This window comes from Plecotus auritus, assembly GCF_963455305.1.
Source record: "Plecotus auritus genome assembly, chromosome: 1".
Taxonomy (NCBI): Eukaryota; Metazoa; Chordata; class Mammalia; order Chiroptera; family Vespertilionidae; genus Plecotus; species Plecotus auritus.
Window position 1 is genome coordinate 98,555,942 of NC_137770.1, and position 20,288 is coordinate 98,576,229.

Below are 20,288 nucleotides of genomic sequence, written 5' to 3' on the forward strand. Positions count from 1 at the left end.
CAGCTGCCTCCTGCACACCTCCCACTGGGAATGTGCCTGCAACCAAGGTACATGCCCTTGACTGGAATCGAACCCAGGACCCCTCAGTCCGCAGGCTGATGCTCTATCCACTGAGCCAAACTGGTTTCGGCAAAATATCCTGCACCCTTTACCCTTTTCCCCACCTTTTAAAATAGTAGTCTGTATTCTCTCTAGATCTCACAGATAATACAGTAAATAAAATTCCTGTCCTTTGCTTGGATTACTACAAATTTATTAGGCACACAGGCAGAGATTATAATAAAGCCAGACCTCATCATTTCAGCCAGATTTCCTCTCAATAACGTTTCAGTCTCAAGCTCTTCATCTCTTAATCATTGGCAATAGGGTTATGAAGAAATGAAAGATTGAGACAGCTCTGATTTCATTATACTATTGAGACCTGCCTAGATGTACTGTCTTTGACAATCAACTATTACTCTGGAAAGTGATTATTAAACAGTCACTGAATTATGGATTTTTATGCAGTACTATGTTCTATTGCTTTTTAGGGTTAAGTGAAAAAGCTTACTAAGTATCCATTTACAATAGAATCTTTGAAAATGCTAAGTGGAATGCATAATTCATATAGGCTGTCATGAGTACAATGCCAAATCAGTTTAGCCAAATATCAAGTAACAGGAAATGGGAGTAAGTGGCAGTCCTAATAGAACTAGTTCTGGGCAGCTAGTGGGTGCCGGTAATCAGAAAGTCCAAAATAATAGTGATTTAGACAAGATGCAAGTTTATTTCTTTCTTGTAAAAGGTCATATAAACAGAAATGTAGGACTATTTTAGAGTTAGGGAAGCCAGCGTCCTGCTGTCTTATTGCTTCATTGACTGTGACCCTCATTAAAAAGGTCATCTCTAGGTTCAGTACGGCTGCTCTGGTCATCACATCTGCATTCCAGCCAGTAGGAAGGTTTTAAACAAGAAAACTGTGTGTCTAAAGTTGCCTGCTACTTCTGCTTATATTTTATTTCCCAAACTTAACCACAAGACCACATTAGCTACAAAAAAGAAGAAAATGAAGTCACTGTTGTGGGTAACTGTATGCCAATATTCACATTCTATTATTATGAAAGAGGGTAAAAGAGATATTGGGGCAGTTTTTGTCATAGTCTGTATGAGTCATACACCATCTATGGAGACTTTTGTAGCTTCCCTTTTCCAAAGGTTTATGGAGCAGCTGCAATGTTTAGCATTGTACTAGGCACTAAGAATTGAAAGATTTTATATGACACATTTTTTATTATTTTATTTTTTAAAATATATTTTTATTGATTTCAGAGAGGAAGGGAGAGAGAGATAGAAATATCAATGATGAGAAAGAATCATTGATTGGCTGCCTCTTGCATGTCCCACACTGGAACCCAGGCATGTGTCCTGCCCTGGAATCAAACCATGACCTCCTGGTTCATAGGTTGATGTTCAACACACCAGCCAGAGGATGTGACATAATTTTTAGTGTTAGGGAGTTAGGTGACGAAACAAGAGAAGCAGCAGACAATGGAAAAATGGTGGAGAAAGCCCTGGGATTGCAGTTTTATGACCTAGAAAGTATCCTTGATTTGTAACTTATTTGTTCCTTAAAATTATTGGTGCCTCAGTTTTCTCATCTGTGCAATACAGTCAGTAATACCTTATAATACTATGAGAGTAAAGTGATCTTAAGTAAAACAACAGGTTTAGAAGACTGCATTTTAAAAAGGTTTTTCGTACATTGTCTTCCAGTAAAGTTGAATCATCTGTATTCCTACAAATAGTGAGTACCTATCTGTTTCCCTATATCCTCACTAGCATTGTGCATTACTATGCTTTTGAGTCTTTGCTAATTTAAAGACCAATGGCTTTTCAATACTTTCCAGGTTTGGAAACCTTTCTTCAAATGAAATATTAAATGAATATTCAAATCCCAAACATTTAATAGCATGGCAGCAGTGTTTTTATTGGGAACAAGGGACCTGAAATCCAGCTACTTGGATTCAGGCTCTTACCAGCATACTAGAAGGCTTTTGAAACATTCATCTATCCATCCAGTTTTTTAAAAAATTAAAGTGTAGTTGGCATGCAGTATATTAATTTCAGGTGTACAATATAGTGATGTGACATCTATACCTTGCAATGTGATCACTACACTAAGTCTAGTAACCATCTGTGACCACGCAAAGTTATCATGATATTAATGACTTATATCCCCTTCACCTTTTCCACCTATCCCCACATTCCCTCCTCTCTGGCGACCATCAATTTGTTATCTATTTGTATGAGTCTGTTTTTGTTTTGTTTTGTTTTGTTTTGTTTGTTTGCTTTGGGTTCCACATATAAGTAAAATCATGTGATATTTTTCTTTCTCTGACTTATTACACTTAGCCTGATACCCTGTAGTCCATCCATGTTGTTGCAAATGGCAAGAATTCATTTCTTTTTTATGGCTGAGCAATATTCCATTGTGTGTGTGTGTGTGTGTGTGTGTGTGCGCGCACGCGTGTGTTTGTATGTACAGAGTGTCCCAAAAAATGTATACACACTTTGAACGATTATAAAACAGTATTTATTAATATACAGTTTATTTTCAAAATTTACAAGAATCTACAGGAATGGATAAATTTTTTGTCAATGCCTATTTTTATACTGATGACCATTCTGGCCCAGGCACTGCTGATAATGTGAAGCAATAGAATCACAAACATCAAGAATCATTTTGTTCAGTATTTTTGTGCCTTCAATTTGTCAGCTGTTGCTGGTTTTGTACCATAAACTGTATCTTTTATGCATCCCCATAAAAAAGTCTAATGGATACATTTTCTTTCTTCAAGGCTTAGTCTGGCTTCACCCATTATTTCAAATCAGTTAAACCTGAAAAGGAATGAAAGTTAAGTGTTATCAACTGTTAAAGTGTGTACATTTTGGGGAGTCACAGAATAATTATAAAGGCAGTGTTTGTACTTCAACTGTGATGTCAAGCTTCCAGCAGTATTTTAGGATGAATTTTCTTTGTTCAAAGCTTAGTCCGCTGAAAAGAAAGAAACATCAATTGAGCTATCAGCTATTAAAGTGTGTATACATATTTTTGGGACACATCCATTTATCCATTCATCTATCAATGGAGACTTAGGTTGCTTCCACATCTTGGCTATTGTAAACAATTCTTTAATGCACATAGGTGTGCATATGCCTTTTCAAATTAGTGTTTTCATTTCCTTTGGATGAATACCCAGAAATGGAATTGCTGGGTCATATGGTAGTTCTATTTTTAGTTTTTGAGGAATCTCCATATTGTTTTCCATTAACAGGTCCACCAATCTACAGTCCCACTCAACATTGCATGAGGGTTTCCTTTTCTCCACATCCTCAGCAACACTTGTTAATTGTTGGCTCTTTGACAATAGCCATTTGACAGGTGTAAGGTATCCATTCAGTTTAATAGGTGCCTATTATGTCTGGCACTTTACAAAACACTGGGAAACAGTAATGAATAAATGAAGTCCCTGCTTTCTTGGGGCTTACAATCCAGAGAGAGGAGGCAGAGAGTAAACAAATCAGTAACGCCTCTTAGGTGGTAATAAGTGACATAAAAAAGAGTAGAGCAGGATAAGAGATAAAGCTTGATGGGGCGGGGAGATATTTAAATCGGGCGGTCAGGGAAGGACTGTAAGAGCACATGGCATTTGAGCAGAGGTCTGAAGGAAGTAATGGAGCAAGACATGTAGTTCATATGTGGGGGAAGATAATTCTAGGCAGCGGGAAGAAACACTGCAAGCCTCCAAGGCTGGAGTGTTCCTGTGGTGTTTGAGGAACAGCAGGGCGGGGCCTTTGGGTAGATGTATGCTAGGAGATAAAGTTAGAGAGAGCGAGATCAGCTGGGAAAGTGGTTCTCAATACTATCAGACTCAGTCCTCCTGTCTTACTGCATATACTTTGCATATATTTTGCCCTTTTACTACCCTGCAGTAAAATGAATAGGTAATTATCACCTGTCTACCCATGAAATGTCAAAAATTAATATAGTGCCCTATTTGTGATGAAAAGGAAAAATGAGAGTAATTTATAATTATAAGTGACTACACTGGAAGACAAAGTGACAAAGTATATACAAAAACAACAACTCATATTTTCCAACTTGAAATTTCAACATATGTCAGGACACATTTAGTCTCTGGAACTTAAAAAGATCTTGGAAGCCATATCTTTTAATAGATGATGAAACTAAATGATGGACTGGGAAAAAAGAGAGTTAATTCAAGAAAACATGGAGAAACAGACCTCCATGGGAGTTTGGGAATAGAACAAAAACAACAGGTCATTCAAAATTAAATAAATAACTTCAGTGTGTAATTGTATGATAAATTTATTATCATTTTGTGAAAAGTATTTTAAAATTACATAGATTGACAATAACATATTTAAAACTTTAAAAAATTAAATATCTATTATTCCTGTGTTTTACATGTCTCTGCTAAATTAACTACGTTTGGTTCTAAGTTCACAAAATGAACTTCATCTATCATCTGTACATATTTGTATGCAGCTGCTGTCAGTGCAGAATGGAACTGGTGCGTTTTGGTGAATAAACTACTAGTAGCAGAGTTGCCTTTGGCTAGGCTGTTCTGTAAGGAACTCCTGTAGAAATTCCCAAGAAAACAAAGTACAGTTTTCTTTTAATTTACACAGTAGTTGCATTCCTGGAAAATACAGTGTTGGCTAAATAAGGGAATATTCCATGCTTACATATAGAAAATGGAGTAAGATTCTGGTCTAGGTATTTCTAAATGATTTTTACCCCCAAGGAAGCCTTTCCAGACATTTGAAATTAATGCAGGATGTGGGCCATTTCTTCATTTTGTGGGGCTGACCTGTGACCTGCAGGATGTCTAACAGAGCTGTAGTCTCTCCTTGCCCACTAAATGCCAGTAGCACTTTCCCATTGTAATAAATAACCATATTGCTCCCATTCTTCAGGCAATTTATACATGCTTCCTAGGGAGCAGGATCCTTCCTGCTGAAGGTCACTGAGGTATCTATATAATAAAGAGCCAGGGTCATAACGACTGTTACAACCGAAGGCTTAACCAGACCGGAGTCGATGCTGGGTTGCCGTGGCACTGATTGCCTAGGGGGCTGCAGATCAGGGCTAGAGAGAGGCCTGCAGAGAGAGGCAGGGTCTGTTCCATAGCCTCTGTGGCAGCCCTTGATCAGAACTTGCCTATCTTTCTCTCCCGGCCTGGCCAACAGCCGCACCTCCATTTCTCTCCAGGCCTCCACCTGGGCTGCTGATCAGCCCTGCCTTTCTGATCAGGCCCCGTTGATAGACCCAGAAATGCTGACTAGCATAGAAACTGACCAATCAGAACCAAATCTGGGTGAAAGTAAGGAGCCAATGGCTGCCTAGGAGGTGGAGCTTTTGACACTGACTGGCATGACCAATCAGAACCAAATTGGCCGGCAGAGGATGGCTGTTAGGGGTGATCAGGCCAGCAGGGGAGAGCAGTTAGGGGTGAGGTCAGGCCAGCAGGGGAGGGCAGTTAGGGGCAATCAGGCAGGCAGAGGCAGTTGGGGGCAACCAGGCTGGCAGGGGAGGGCAGTTGGAGGCGAGATCAGGATGGCAGGGAAGAGCAGTTGGGGCTCAATCAGGCCAGCAGGAGAGGGCAGTTAGGGGCGATCAGGCAGGCAGGCAGAGGGTTTAGGGGCAATCAGGCAGGCAGGCAGGTGAGTGGTTAGGAGCCAGCAGTCCCAGATTGTGAGAGGGGTGTCTGACCGCCGGTGGTTGGACATCCTTGGAGGGGTCCCCGATTGGAGTGGGTGCAGGCTGGGCTGAGGGAACTACCCACTCCATGCACGAATTTCATGCACCGGGCTTCTAGTAGTCTTATAAGCCATGGTAAGAATTTTTTGGATTTCACTCAGAGTGACATTGGAAGCCATTGGGAGGTTTTGAACAGAGGCATGACATGATCTGACCTTTTTTGAAAATGATCATCTGAGCCTGGCAGGTGTGGCTCAGTTGGTGGGAGCATCGTCCAGTACACAGAAAGATCTCACAGGTTTGATTCCCGTTGGGCACAAACTTAGGTTTGGGTTCGATCCCCGACCCTGGGTGCGTGTGGGAAACAACTGATTGATGTTTCTCTTTCACATCAATGTTTCTCTCATATTTTTTTTCTCTCTCTCTGCCCCCCTCTCTCTCTTCCTTCCTACCTCCCTCTCTCTCTCATATACACATCAGTGTTTCTCTCTCTCCCCCGACCCCCTTTTCCCAGCTCTCTAAAAATCAATGAATGTGTCATTGGGTGAGGATTTAAAAATATGTATTATCTGACTATTTACTTTTTGGGAAATAGAGTATACAGGGAGGAATGGTGGAGGAAGGAAGACCAGTTAGCCAGTTAGGTGCCCAATTGCAATAATTCAGGTGAGAGAGATGGTGCTTGGGCCAACAATGGTGATAGTGGTGAAAAGAGATAAGAAATGGTCTACTTTAGCATACATTTTGAAGATTGCTTATAGGTTGAATGTGTGGAGAGAGAAGTCAAGGATGACTCCATGATTTTTGATGAGTAAAGCTAACTGGTAGCATATAGTTTTATTTTCTGAGACTTTGAAGACCTAAGGTGAGCCAGGTTGTGGGGTTGATTTAGGACATAATAAGTTCGCGGTGATCAATTTAGTTCTAAGTAGAGATTTCCAATAGGCAGTTGGTTATAATTCTAGGACTTTGGAAGGTTAGGGATAAAGAGATTGGGAATCATTAGTGATTAGATGGTATTTGAAATTATTAATCTAGAAGAGCTAACCAAGAAGAAGAATGTAGCTGGACTAAAAGCCTAGGGGCACACGGCAGACAGAAGAAGTAGAATGATCAAAAGAAACTGAGAAGGGGAGCCAGGTGTGGGAGGGAAACCAGGAGAAGGTGTATGGTGTCTTATAAATCAAGTGAATAAAGTATTTCCAAAAGGATGCAATAACTGTGTCAAATCCTATAAAGTCAAGTAAGATGAAGACTGTAAGGTTTAACTATCACATTATAACTGTGACATTTAACTACACACACACACACACACACACACACACACACACACACACACACCTATCTTGAAGATTTTTTAAAAATTACATTTATTGAGATGACATTGGTCAACATGATCATATAGGTTTCAGGTGTGGGTTTCTATGTTATGAGATCATTATATTGCACTGTGTGCCCAGCACCCAAAGTCAGGTCCTCTCCTGTCACCATATAATAGGATCCTCTTTACCCCCTACCCCCTTCCCTCTGGCAACCACCACACTGCTGTTTGTGTTGACCCAGTTTCAGTTTTATATCCTACACTAGAGGCCCAGCGCACGAAATTCATGCGTGGGTATGGTCCCTAGGCCTGGCCTGCGATCAGGGCCATCTTTCTTGGCTGCCCACAGCTGCCCCGCCCCGCTCCCCCCCCCCACTGCTACCCCCCGCCCCCGGTTCCCCATTTACCATTGGGCGATTGGAGCCTGACGGCCAGGGGAAGGGACAGAGAGGTTGGCCGTTCCTGCCCACTCACTGACCCGCCCCCACCGTGGGTTGCCCTCTGTGTGTGGGGTGACCAGCAGGGCAGGGGCCTTGGCCTGGTGCCACCCACGTCCCCTGCCACCACCTCTGGTTCCCTGTTCTCCATTGGGTGATTGGAGCCTGCTGGCCAGAGAAAGGGACCAAGAGGTGGTCAGTGCACCTCATGGTGATTGGTCGAGCAGTCATTCTGGTTGTTCCGCCGTTAGGGTCAATTTGCATATTACCCTTTTATTATATAGGATATGAGTGAAATCATATGGTTCTTAGCTTTTTGTGACTTATTTCACTTAGTATAATATTTCCAAGGTCTATCTATGTTGTTGCAAATGGCACTATTTCATCCTTTCTTATGGCTGAGTAGTATCCATTGTGTATATATATCACATCTTCTTTATGCAGTCCTCTATAGCAGGACACTTGGGTTGTTTTCATGTCTTGGCCACTGTGAATAATGATGCAATGAATGTAGGGGTGCATATACCCAAGAAAGGGACTTCTGAATCATATGGTAGTTCTATTCTTAATTTTTTTTTTTTTTTATGCCTGCAACCGAGGTACCTGCCCCTGACCAGAATCAAACCCGGCACACTTCAGTCTGAGGGCCGACACTCTATTCACTGAGCCAAGGGCTAGGGCTTTTCTTAATTTTTTGAGGACTCACTAGACTGCATTCCATAGTGGTTTTACCAGTCTACAATCTCACCAGCAGTGAAGGAGGGTTCCCTTTTTTTCTACACTCTCCAACACTTGTTATTGCTTGTCTTGTTGATAATGGCCACTCTAACAGGTGTGAGGTGGTATCTCATTGTAGTTTTGATTTGCATTTTCCTGATTGCCAGTGAAGTTGAACATGTTTTCATATATCTATTGGTTGTTTGTATGTCTTCTTGGGAGAGGTGTATTTTCAGGTCCTCTGCCCACTTTTTGATTGGGTTGTATGTTTGTTTGGTATTGAGTCGTATGAGTTTTTTTTTTTTTTTTTTAAATATATTTTATTGATTTTTTTACAGAGAGGAAGGAAGAGGGACAGAGAGTTAGAAACATCGATGAGAGAGAAACATCGATCAGCTGCCTCCTGCACACCTCCCACTGGGGATGTGCCCGCAACCAAGTTACATGCCCTTGACCGGAATCGAACCTGGGACCCTTCAGTCCGCAGGCCGACGCTCTATCCACTGAGCCAAACCGGTTTTGGCGAGTCGTATGAGTTTTTATATATTTTGGAAATTAAACCTTTGTCGGAGCTACTGTTTGCAAACATCAACTCCCATCTGGTTGGCTGCCTGTTTTGTTGTCAGTTTCTCTTGCTGTGCAGAAGCTTTTTAGTTTGATATAGTCGCATTCATTTATTTTTTCCTTTACTTCCCTTGCCTTTGGGGTCAAGTTCATAAAATGTTCTCTATGACTAAGGTCCATAAGTTTGGTACCTATATTTTCTTCTATGTAACTTGTTTTTGGGCCTTATATTTAGGTTTTTGATCCATTGTGACTTAATTTTTGTACATGGGGACAAACTGTAATCCAGTCTCATTCATTTAAATGTGGCTTTCCAGTTTTCCCAGCACCATTTATTGAAGAGACTATCATTACTCCATTATGTGTTTCTGGCTCCTTTGTTAAAAATTACCTGTCCATATACATGTGATTTTATAGCTGGGCTCTGAACTCTGTTCCATTGATCTGTGTGTCTATTTCTCTGCCAACAACATGCTGTTTTGATTATTGTAGCTCTGTAGTATAATTTGAAGTCAGGTAGCATGATACCTCCAACTTGGCTCTTTTTTCTCAGGATTGTTTTGGCTATTTGGGATCTTTGTAGTTTCATACAAATCTGATGATTTCTTGTTCTATTTCTTTAAAAAGTGGCATTGGGGTTTTGATGGGGATTGCATTAAATCTGTACATTGCTTTGGGTAATATGGCCACTTTAGCTATGTTGATTCATCCAATCCATGGACATGGGACTTTTTTCCATTTTGTTGCATCTTTTTCAATCTCTTTTAATAATGCTTTGTAATTTTCAGTATAAAGGTCTTTCACGTTTTTTGTTAAGTTTTTTCCTATGTATTTTATTCTTTTGGTTGAAATTGCAAAAGGAATTGTTTTGGGTTTTTCCCATTTCTTTTTCTGAAGTTTTTTTTTTTTAATTTTATTGTTTAAGGTATTACAAATAGTAGTACATATGTCTCTTTTTTTATTCCCCACTGATCTCCCCCGGCCTTCCCTACCCCCTGGCACTTGCCCTTGTCCCCCCTTCCCCAGTGTCTTGCATCTGTTGGTTGTGTTTATATGCATGCATAAAAGTCCTTTGGTTTATCTCTTTTTTAAAAAAATATATTTTATTAATTTTTTTACAGAGAGGAAAGAAGAGGGATAGAGAGTTAGAAACATCGATGAGAGAGAAACATTGATTCAGCTGCCTTCTGCACACCCCCTACTGGGGATGTGCCCGCAACCAAGGTACATGCCCTTGAGTCCAAAGGCTGACGCTCTATCCACTGAGCCAAACCAGTTAGGGCTGGTTTATCGCTTATCTCCCTAACCCGCCCCTACATTCCCGCTGTAGTTTGACAGTCTGTTCCATGCTTCTTTGCCTCTGTCTATTTTTGTTCAACAATTTGTATTGTTTTTTATTATCCATAAATGAGTGAGATTATGTGGTATTTATCTTTCACTGACTGGCTTATTTCACTTAGCATAATGCTCTCCAGATCCATCCATGCTGTTGCAAATGGTACAGGAAGGCAGTGGATTTTTGCACATTGATTTTGTATTCTGCTACTTGACTGTATTTGTTTATTATTTCTAATAGTTTTTTGGTGGAGTCTTTAGGGCCTTCTAAATACAGACTCATGTCATCCACAAACAGTGACAGTTTGAGTTCTTCCTTCCCTATTTGGATGCCCTTTATTTCTTTCTCTTACCCTATTACTCTAGCTAGGACTTCCAGCATTATCATATATAATGAAAGGGTAATATGCAAATCAATCAAATGGTGGAATGACTGGAACACCTGTGGCCCCTCTCCCTGGCAGCCCCGCCCTGGAGTGGGCACCACCACCCCGATTGGGGGCGGGGCCAGCCAGCAAACCACCTGTGGTCCCTCACCCCAGCTGGCCAGCCCCCGATGGTCCCCATTGGGGTGGGCCGGCTGGACCCCACCAGTGCACGAATTCGTGTTCTGGGCCTCTAGTGTTGAATAAGAGTGATGAAAGTGGACATTCTTGTCTTGTTCCTGATCTTAGAGGAAAAGCTTTCAGTTTTGTACCATTGAGTATGATATTATCTGAGGATTCATCATATATGGCCTTTGTTATGTTGAGGTATCTTCCTTCTATTCCTATTTTATTGAGTGTTTTAATTATAACACAATGTTGTATCTTATCAAATGCTTTTTCTGCACCTATTGTTAAGATCATATGATTTTTATCCTTTCTTTTGTTAATGTGGTGTATTGACTTGGGTATGTGGAACCATCCTTGTGCCCCTGGAATGGAACCCACTTGATCACGATGTATTATTTTTTGATTTACTATTGTATTCGATTTACTAGTATTTTGTTTAGGATTTTTGAATCTGTATTCACCAGAGATATTGGTCTATAGTTTTCTTGTTTTGTGATATCTTTGCTAGGTATTGGTATCAGGGTTATGTTGGCCTCATAAAATGTGTTAGGAAATATTGCCTCTTCTTCAATTTTTTGGAAGAGTTTGAGAAGGATAGATTTTAAATCTTTGAACAATTGGTAAAATTCACTGGGGAAATCATCTGGTCCTGGAATTAATTTTATTTGTTTATTTATTTATACATATATTTTTACTGATTTCAGAGAGGAAGGGAGAGAGAGAAAGAAACATCAATGATGAGAAAGAATCACTGGCTGGCTGCCTCCTGCATACCTCACAGTGGGGATTGAGCCTGCAACCCGGGCATGTGCCCTGACTGGGAATCTAACCCTGACCTCCTGGTTCACAAGTCATTGCTCAATCACTGAGCCATGCTGGCCAGGGTGGACTTTTCTTTTTTGGAAGGTTATTGATGCTTTCTTCACTTTCCCCACTGCTGGTTGGTCTATTTAGATTTTCCAGTTCTTCATGATTTAGTCTAGGAAGGTTATATATTTCTAGGAACTTACCATTTCTTCTAGGTTATTGAATTTGGTGGCATTTAGTCTTTCATAATATTCTAGCATGATCCTTTGTATATCTGTTATGTTTGTGGTAACTTCTCTCTCATTTACGACTTTGTTTACATGGGTCTTTTCCCTTTTATTCTTAGTGAGTCTAGTCAGAGGTTTATCAATTTTATTAATCTTTTCAAAGAACCAGCTCTTTGTTTTATTAATTTTTTGTATAGTCTTTTTATTCTTTATTTTATTCAATTCTGCTCTAATTTATTTTTTAAAATATATTTTATTGATTTTATAGAGAGGAAGGGAGAGGGATAGAGAGTTAGAAACATCAATGAGAGAGAAACATCAATCAGCTGCCTCCTGCATGCCTCCTACTGGGGATGTGCCCGCAACCAAGGTACATGCCCTTGACTGGAATAGATCCTGGGTCCCTTTAGTCTGTAAGCTGACACTCTATCCACTGAGCCAAACTGGTTAGGGCTGCTCTTATTTTTATTATTTCCTTTATTATGCTTACTTTTTGTTGCTTTTGCTCTTTTTTAGTTCTTTAAGATGTGTTGTTAGGTTGTTCACTTGGTATTTCCCTTGTTTCTTGAGATATGCCTGTAATGATATAAACTTCCCTCTTATCACTGCTTTCGTTGTATCCCAAAAGTTTTGATATGTTGTATTGTCATTATCACTTGTCTCTACATCTCTTCTAATCTCATCTTTTATTTCTTCTTTGACCCAGTCATTTTATAGTAGTACTAGAGGCCCAGTGAATGAAATTCATGCATGGGTGGGGGATCACCCCAGACTGCATCCTCTCCAATCCTAGAACCCTCAGGGGATTTCCGACTGCCGGTTTAGGCCCGATCCCGGAGATTGGGCCTAAATCGGCAGTCGGACAACACTCTCACAATCCAGGACCACTGGCTCCTAACTACTCACCTGCCTGCCTGCCTGATTGCCCCTAACTGCCCCCTCTCGCTGGCCTGGTTGCCCCCAAATGTCCCCCCCTGCCAGCCTAGTTGTCCCAAACTGCCCCCCCCCCACTGACCTGGTTGCTCCTAACTCCCCCCCCACCCTGTGGCCTGGTCACCCCTTACTGGCCCCCTGTTGGCTTGGTCACCCCAAACTGCCCCCCTCTATTGGCCTGGTTGGCCCTAAATGCCCCCCCTGCCAGCCTGGTCGCCCCTCACTGCCCCCCTGCCAGCCTGGTCACCCCCAACTGCCCCCCTGCCAGCCTGGTTGTCCCCAACTGCTCCCCCCTCCCCCCCCCGCCAGCCTGGTCACCCCACACAGCCTGCTTGTTCAGTCATTTGGTCATCCCTCACTAACCCCCCTGCTGTCCTGGTTGCCCCATTCAGCCTGCTGTTGAGTCATTTGGTTATCCCTCACTAACCCCCTGCCAGCCTTGTCGCCCCATGCAGCCTGCTGTTCAGTCTGTTTGGTTGTTTCAGTCAGGATGGCTCCTGGCTTTTTATATAATAGGATGTTTAATCTCCATGTATTTGTGGGTTTCTTTACTTCTTTTTTGCAGTTAATTTTTAATTTCAATGCATAGTGGTCAGAGACTATACTTAGTATAACTTCAATCTTCTTGAATTTGTTGATGCTAGTTTTGTGACCAACATATGGTCTATCCTTGAGAAAGTCCCATGTGCACTGGAGAAGAATGTATAATCTGATGTTCTGGGACGAAAGGTTCTGTAAATGTCAATTATGTCCATTTGGTCTAGTGTCTCACTTAAGGCTGATGTTGCTTTATAGATTTTCTGTTTGGTTGATCTGTCTAGAGCTGTCAGTGGAGTATTAAGGTTCCCAACTATGATGTGTTTTGATCTGTTTTTCCCTTTAGTTCTTTGAATAGTTGTTTTATATATTTTGGTGCTTCCTGGTTGGGTGCATATATATTAAGAAGTGTTACGTTGATGTAGTGTCCCCTTTATCATTATAAAGTGTACATGTTTGTCTCTTATTATCTCAAAATCTATTTTGTCAGATATAAGTATGGCTACAACTGCTTTTCTGTAGATGTTATTTACTTGAAGAATCATTTTCAATCCTTTTACTTTGAATTTACCTTTGTCTTTGCTCCTTAGATGTGTCTATTGTTGGCAACATATGTTTTGGTTTTATTTTTTGATCCACTCTGCTACTCTATGCCTCTTTACTGGTGAGTTCAGACCATTTACATTGAGGGTACTTACTGATGTATAATGATTTCTTATAGCCATTTCCTCCCCCTCTGGTAAACTTTGTGCCTTCATTGGTTCTTTTCCTTTGTGTTTCTACCTGTTGTTTTTGTTTGGTGGCATTCCACACTTCTTTTCTTTGTTTCCTTTTTCTTTTAAGCTATGTGACCTGGTTTGGGGATTTTTGTGTGTGGTTACCATTAGGTTTATAAAAAAAATAAAGTTGCATATATACTGAATTTTTTTCTTTTGAGTGTATCTGATCTTCATTCTCCTTTGCCACTTCAGACTTTTAACCCCTCCTCTTTTATGTTTTTGTTGTCACAAATTGTCCCTGTTTATGCCTTACGTTTTTCTGTGTGATCTTACTTGCAGTGTTGTCACCTTATGTTCTTTGTTTGAGGTAGAATGACTCCCTTGAGTATTTCCTACAATGGAGGTTTTCTGATGATAAAATCCCTCTGCTTCTGTATGCGTGGGGATGTCTTTATTTCTCCTTCATATTTAAAGGATAATTTTGTCGAATATATTATTCATGGCTAGTAATTTCTTTCAGACATTTGAATAAGTGTTGAATTTTGTTGAATATTTTTTCTGCTTCCATTGGGATAATCATACTTTTCCTCCTTAATCTATTATTGTGATATATTAGTCCACCTAAATTCTCTTTTTGTTCTAGAAAAGCATTCTTGGTTCTGTTACAGTTTGTTTTTATATACTGAGAATTTTTATTAGGGTTTTTGCATTTGTGTTCATATGTGAGATTGGTGTACATTTTTAAAAATATATTTTATTGATTTTTTACAGAGAGGAAGGGAGAGGGATAGAGAGCCAGAAACATCGATGAGAGAGAAACATTGATCAGCTGCCTCTGGCACACCTCCCATGGGGATGTGCCTGCAACCAAGGCACATGCCCCTGATCAGAACCAAACCCGGGACCCTTCAGTCTGCAGGCTGATGCTCTATCCACTGAGCCAAACTGGTCAGGGCTGGTGTACATTTTTTTATTGCATTATTTTTGTCCATTTGGGTATCAAGACTGTACTAGCTGCATAGGTTAGGCTTTTCTATCTTTTCCTATTCTCTAAAAACAGTTTGTATAAGAGTGCAATTATTAATTTATCCAGGCTTTTAAATCTCACCTCCACCCTTAGTCAATTGTGTGACATGTATTTCTAGAAAATAATTTTTTAATCTAAGTTTCCCTATACTTATTGGCATGAAGTTATTCATAGATTATTTCTTCTTATTCTATGGCTTGGTCTTTTGATTTTATAGCTTCTGAGTCTGTCTCAACATGTCGTGGGTATGAATCTCAGTCTCCAAGCACAGATGTGCAAGAAATACGTTTATTTCTCTAAAACACTAGTCTTTATTTGAATTTTCCATGCCACGAGGACCATAGAAACTTGGTCTAGGCCAGCGGTCGCCAACCTTTCAGACCTCATGGACCACCAGTGGTCCGCGGACCACCAGTTGGCGACCACTGGTGTAGGCAATTTGGAAACTCAGTCCCCATCCCGGGGTTATTTATAGAGTTCCTTAAGGTAATGTGCCAGGATGACCTCTGCTGACACTTCGTACTTTCATTCTGGCGGTCCACTTAGGTCTCATTGGGAAAAGGGAGTCCTGAGCAGGCAGTCTTTTTATTCCTACTTGTCTCATAAGAATGGGCCTTGGGCCTGGAACCCTTTCTTACCAAGAGATAGAGTCCTCATAACTTGTGCTGGGCTTTAACCTTGTGTGGGGATGTTTTTTCTTTAGACTCAATGTATGCTTCTTTGTCCTATTTAAGTGTATGCCTTATGGCACCTGACCAGCCAGCTACTGTATCTGTCTCCTAGGGGGAGGGGACAGGTTTCTTTGTTCTGCAGCACAAGAGGGGTGTGTGAAGGCCTATGGTTTTGTATCAGCTCTCCTCTCGGGAGGGCCCTGCTAGCCATGGCAGACTGATGGCCACTACGAAAGCTGATCTTGCTTTGTCTCTTCTTCATGTAACATTAGAGGCCTGGTGCACGAAATTCCTGCACTGGGGTTTGTGGGGGGGTGTCCCTCAGTCCGGCCTGCGCCCTCTCGCAGCCTGGGACCCCTCAGGGGATGTCCGCCTGGCGACAGTTGGAAATCCCTCTCGCGGTCCGGAACCCCTCGCTCCTTACCGCCTGCCTGCTCAATGGTCCTTACCACTGCTGAGAAACTTGAACCCCTTCCTCTGTGGTCACACAACTGTCACACGCCAGGCAGTCACTCAGAAATATCTTGGCATTGGACAACTTATGGAATTCTCCCTTCTCTCTGTTCTCCTGAGCCGGACTCCAGACATTTGACTGCGGCATTCTCTTGGTCATTGTTTTTGTTTTTGTTTTTTTCCCCAAAACATTACAAATTTTATATGAATATAACATACAAAGATGCAGCCTCCTTTGTAGGAACAGGGAAGGAAGGGGTGGTTAAGTAAGGCACATGGAGCTGCAGCAAGCACCAGCTGTGGGGAGGGCCAAGGGGGAGAGGAGGTTGGCACTGGGGCCGAGGCCCTAGAGCCATTGCTGGGGAAGTAGGGATCCCCTCTGAGTGCCACGTTCTGAGGCTGAACTAATTGGTCAAGCTCAGGCAGAGGTGGGTGGCCATATCAGCCATCTTTGGTGCTGTTTACCCTTTCCCACCCCAGCTCTGTTGTAAAACCCTAGAGCCCTGGATTCCAAAGGCCCCATCCAGAGCAGAGGCCCTGGAAGGGGGTGAGAGGAAGTGAGTAGGGCAAGTTTGAAAGCCGATATGCCTGTGGGCTGAGGGATGGCCAGAGACAGTGGTGAGAGGTAGCAGGGGAAGTGAGCTCATACATACCCTTCTGTGGGGGCCACAGGTAAAGGAGGCCAGGGGAGTAGGGTAGGCATGGGGCACCATGGCCCCAGCCTCTTAGGCATCCCTGTCTGTCCTCTGCAGTGTACATGGAGGAAAGGGGCTGCCTCTGAGGAGGGGCCAGGCCAGGCCAGGTGACCATCTTGAGTTCTGGCTGAGGTGATGGTCCTCACCCTAAGATGCCGTCTAACTGGTGATGGCAGAGGGCCCAGTGCCTCCTCGCTTCTCGAAGAACATGTAGTCAGTGAGGAATGTGGCTCCCAGCAGTACAGCCTTCACTCTCATGTCCAGATGCAGCAGGAACTGCAAGCCAAAGTCATCTGCATCTGTGAGGGCTTCTTGGAGCCCCCCACCCCCACTGCTTGCTGATGCGGCCCACACTGTGGGACTCATCCGGAGTCTTCACCTCAAAGTTGGTGTCTGTGCCACAGCCACAGGTCCAGCAGGGCCCCACCACTCGCAGGATCGTATGGCGATGGGCATCTTGAATGGAGAACTTGGGGAGGAAGGGATGCCAGGTCTTCAGCACATGGCCACTGATGGTGCCTGGTGGCGACTGTACGTCCATCTCTCGGTCCCCGGAGTTCACCAGACGGACGCGAAGGGGCCGGTGGCCCCACAGCACAGATGTGCACAGCAGTTGCTCTCTTCAGCTGCCTGACCCAAGGCTGTCCAGACCCTGAGCACAGTTCATACCGGTTACGTGTCTCCCAGCCTAGGAGCGTTTCCACTCGTGCAGCCCTCTGGTGAATCAGGATCTGATCAGTCGGCACCAAGAATTCGAGGCCAGAAGGCACCCTGGGCAGTGGCAAGAGGGGGGCAGCAGGCCTGGCAGCAGGCCCCAGGGCACTGGGGCTGGGAGAGGGGAAGAGAGCAAAGCCAGGCGCAGGGGCAGGCACATGGGTGGGCACTAACGCTAGTCCGGGCCCAGGATGCTGCACCTGCTCCAGGTACCCAGCAGTCACAGGGTAGGGAGGAGGGGGTGGAGGGGTGTAGCCTGTGGGGGGCAAGTATCCTGCCATAGAAAAGGGATAAGGGTTCACGGGTTGTCGCTATACCAGAAGCTTAGTTCTAGAAGTGGAGGCAAACTTGGGGACAGCCTGACAGACACAAAGACGAACAGGCAAACGCAGAGAGGCGGCTGCGCCAGGCGCCCACCCAGGATCTCTTGGGCAGCACCTCTGACTCGGGGAGAAACCGAAAGTGTCAGTGGGCGGGGCAGAGTACCTGGAACCCTGGATTCTCTCTGGGGTTTGCAGAAGCGTCCCCTTCCTTGGTTCTCCCATTCTTCGTGGAGGCGGCTGTTGGCAGATGGCAGGACGGATGGATCTGCGATCAGACTGACGGCCCAACCTCCAGGGAGGTTTCCTGACCCCTCTGCATCCCCCGTTCACCTGAAAACCCTAAAATAGGGTGCCCAGCGCTGGGAGGCTCCTAAGAGCTCGTGGTGGCGGGCCCTTGGTCATTGGTTTTTATTTTATTTTATTTTTATTATTATTATTTTTTTAAATATATTTTATTGATTTTTTACAGAGAGGAAGGGAGAGGGATAGAGAGTTAGAAACATCGGTGAGAGAGAAACATCGATCAGCTGCCTCCCGCACACCTCCTACTGGGGATGTGCCCGCAACCAAGGTACATGCCCTTGACCGGAATCGAACCTGGGACCCTTCAGTCCACAGGCCGATGCTCTATCCACTGAGCCAAACCGGTTTCGGCGGTTTTTATTTTTTACTACATTTCTTCTGTGTGCAGTGATCACACTTCATCTGGAGCAGGGCGGGCTCGAATGACATGGAAGAAGAATGGGGAGAGCAGTCACCACTGGTAGCCCCTGGTGCTGCTGGTGGTATCCTTTCTTCTTTGTGGAGCATCTAGGGAGGGGAAGTGGCTGCAGTGCCCAAGGCCAAGTTCCAGGAGGCTGGCAGCGCAGTTGGGATCATGATGGCAGTGCTGGTCCATTGGTGCCTGGCCTGCCCTCTTGAGATTGAACCTGCAGGACTAAGGGACCAGTCTCTAGTTCTGCCCCACCTCCACCACCGATTGAATGGAGTCTGAGGGCTGGGAGGAGGGACCAAGAGGTTTGCCTTTCAGCCGCTCACCAGTCACCGCTCACCAGTCACTGCTCACCAATCACCGCTGCCACTGATTGATCAGCTTCCACTCCCTCAGCTCCCTATACTGACGTTCAGTCGAGCCTTCGGTTGTTTTGGACGTTACGGACCCTGAGTTTTTATATATTAGGATTTTTTCCATCAGTGCTTGACTGTGTTGTGTTTTTTTATGGCAACTCTAATACTAAGATGTAGTGGGCAGAAGTATTTGGACTTCTCCTGGTGATAGACAACTGAAGCCATTTGCTGGACAGATCTTCCCTCCATTGTCAGTCTACACAGGTCTCTGCTGAGTTGACCCCTGTTCACGTGTCTAAGGCTCCTTCAGTTTCCCCAGATCACCCATCTGTGTTTGTAACTCTTGGGCATACAGAAGTCATTTTGCTGTTCTCAAGCCATGCTGGGGCCAGGTAAACTCTGCGAGATTATGTAAAACTCCATTTGCCTCAACACTCCCACACGGCCATTTCTTCTCTTGGATCTTGCTGCTACCTGGCTTCTCCATAAGAAATGTTCTCAGATCTTGTATCCTTTGGGCTTAGCCCTGGGGTGCTGAGTGTGAGCCCCTATCATCACTTCCCTGCCAACTTCCTCTCACCCAAGAATTCCATTGTTTTCTAGCTGCAGAGAGAGGAACTATTACAGAAAAAAACTCACCTCGTTTTCTCTCAAATTGATTGTCATCATCCTATGTTCTTTTGTTCCACAGGCTCCCTAGATGTTTGAAACCTGAAAGCCAGGGAAAGGCCCTTGTTTTTATTTTATGTTAAGCAATAACACCTGTTACTTGAGGTTTTGGGCCCAGAAGGGCCAAGTTGGGTAAAGGGAGAAGGATATTGGGTATGTGAAGTGATCTCTTCAGACCCTTCATTTAACAGGTGAAGAGACAGAATCTCAGAGAAGTAACTGATTTTCCATGGCTACAAACACTTAGTGGTGGAACAGAGACCAAACTCTGGATAACCTAATTGCTACCCTTCTGTTCTTTGTTGTTAAATATTGTCTAACAGTTATTTGAAACATGGATTTTAGGTTTTACAACCCAATACATATTTTACCTAGATTTTTAAATACATTGTAACTGCCAGCATGAGGGTTCTTAGCAAATGGATAATTTTAATTGCTGAAATTTCTTAATAATTATGGGTTCAGTCCGTTAAGGTCAAATATGCCCTTTTTAATGTGGAAACATTGTCTAGAATCTGTTATGCTTTTTCCCTTTGTAAAAACAGGTGTAACTTGTTTGTCCTTCCATACGCATCCCCAGGCTTAGGTATGTCCTAGTGGAGGTGCTACGTTGACCCTTTGCTTGGGGACAAAGGGCACCATTTTGGATGTTGGTTCCGTATACTGTGCTGTGGTATAGTGATGCTCCAGGTCTTACTGGTGAATGAAGTGTTTGCCTCACACCCTATATTCAGCTGTGCTTTGACTTCTTTT

At 43.3% G+C, this 20,288-nt stretch overlaps 1 protein-coding gene and 1 pseudogene across 2 annotated transcripts in view; one reads left to right on the plus strand and one right to left on the minus strand.

Moving 5' to 3' along the window:
- TTC6 (tetratricopeptide repeat domain 6) overlaps nt 1-20,288 on the plus strand; it is a gene marked incomplete at its 5' end in the record, with an annotated part of 255,488 nt that overhangs the window by 35,672 nt on the left and 199,528 nt on the right. The window lies entirely within an intron of this gene.
- Nucleotides 16,921-17,756, minus strand: LOC308243738 (phospholipid scramblase 3-like; annotated as a pseudogene). Its single transcript has one exon. The product of its transcript is annotated as a phospholipid scramblase 3-like (transcript).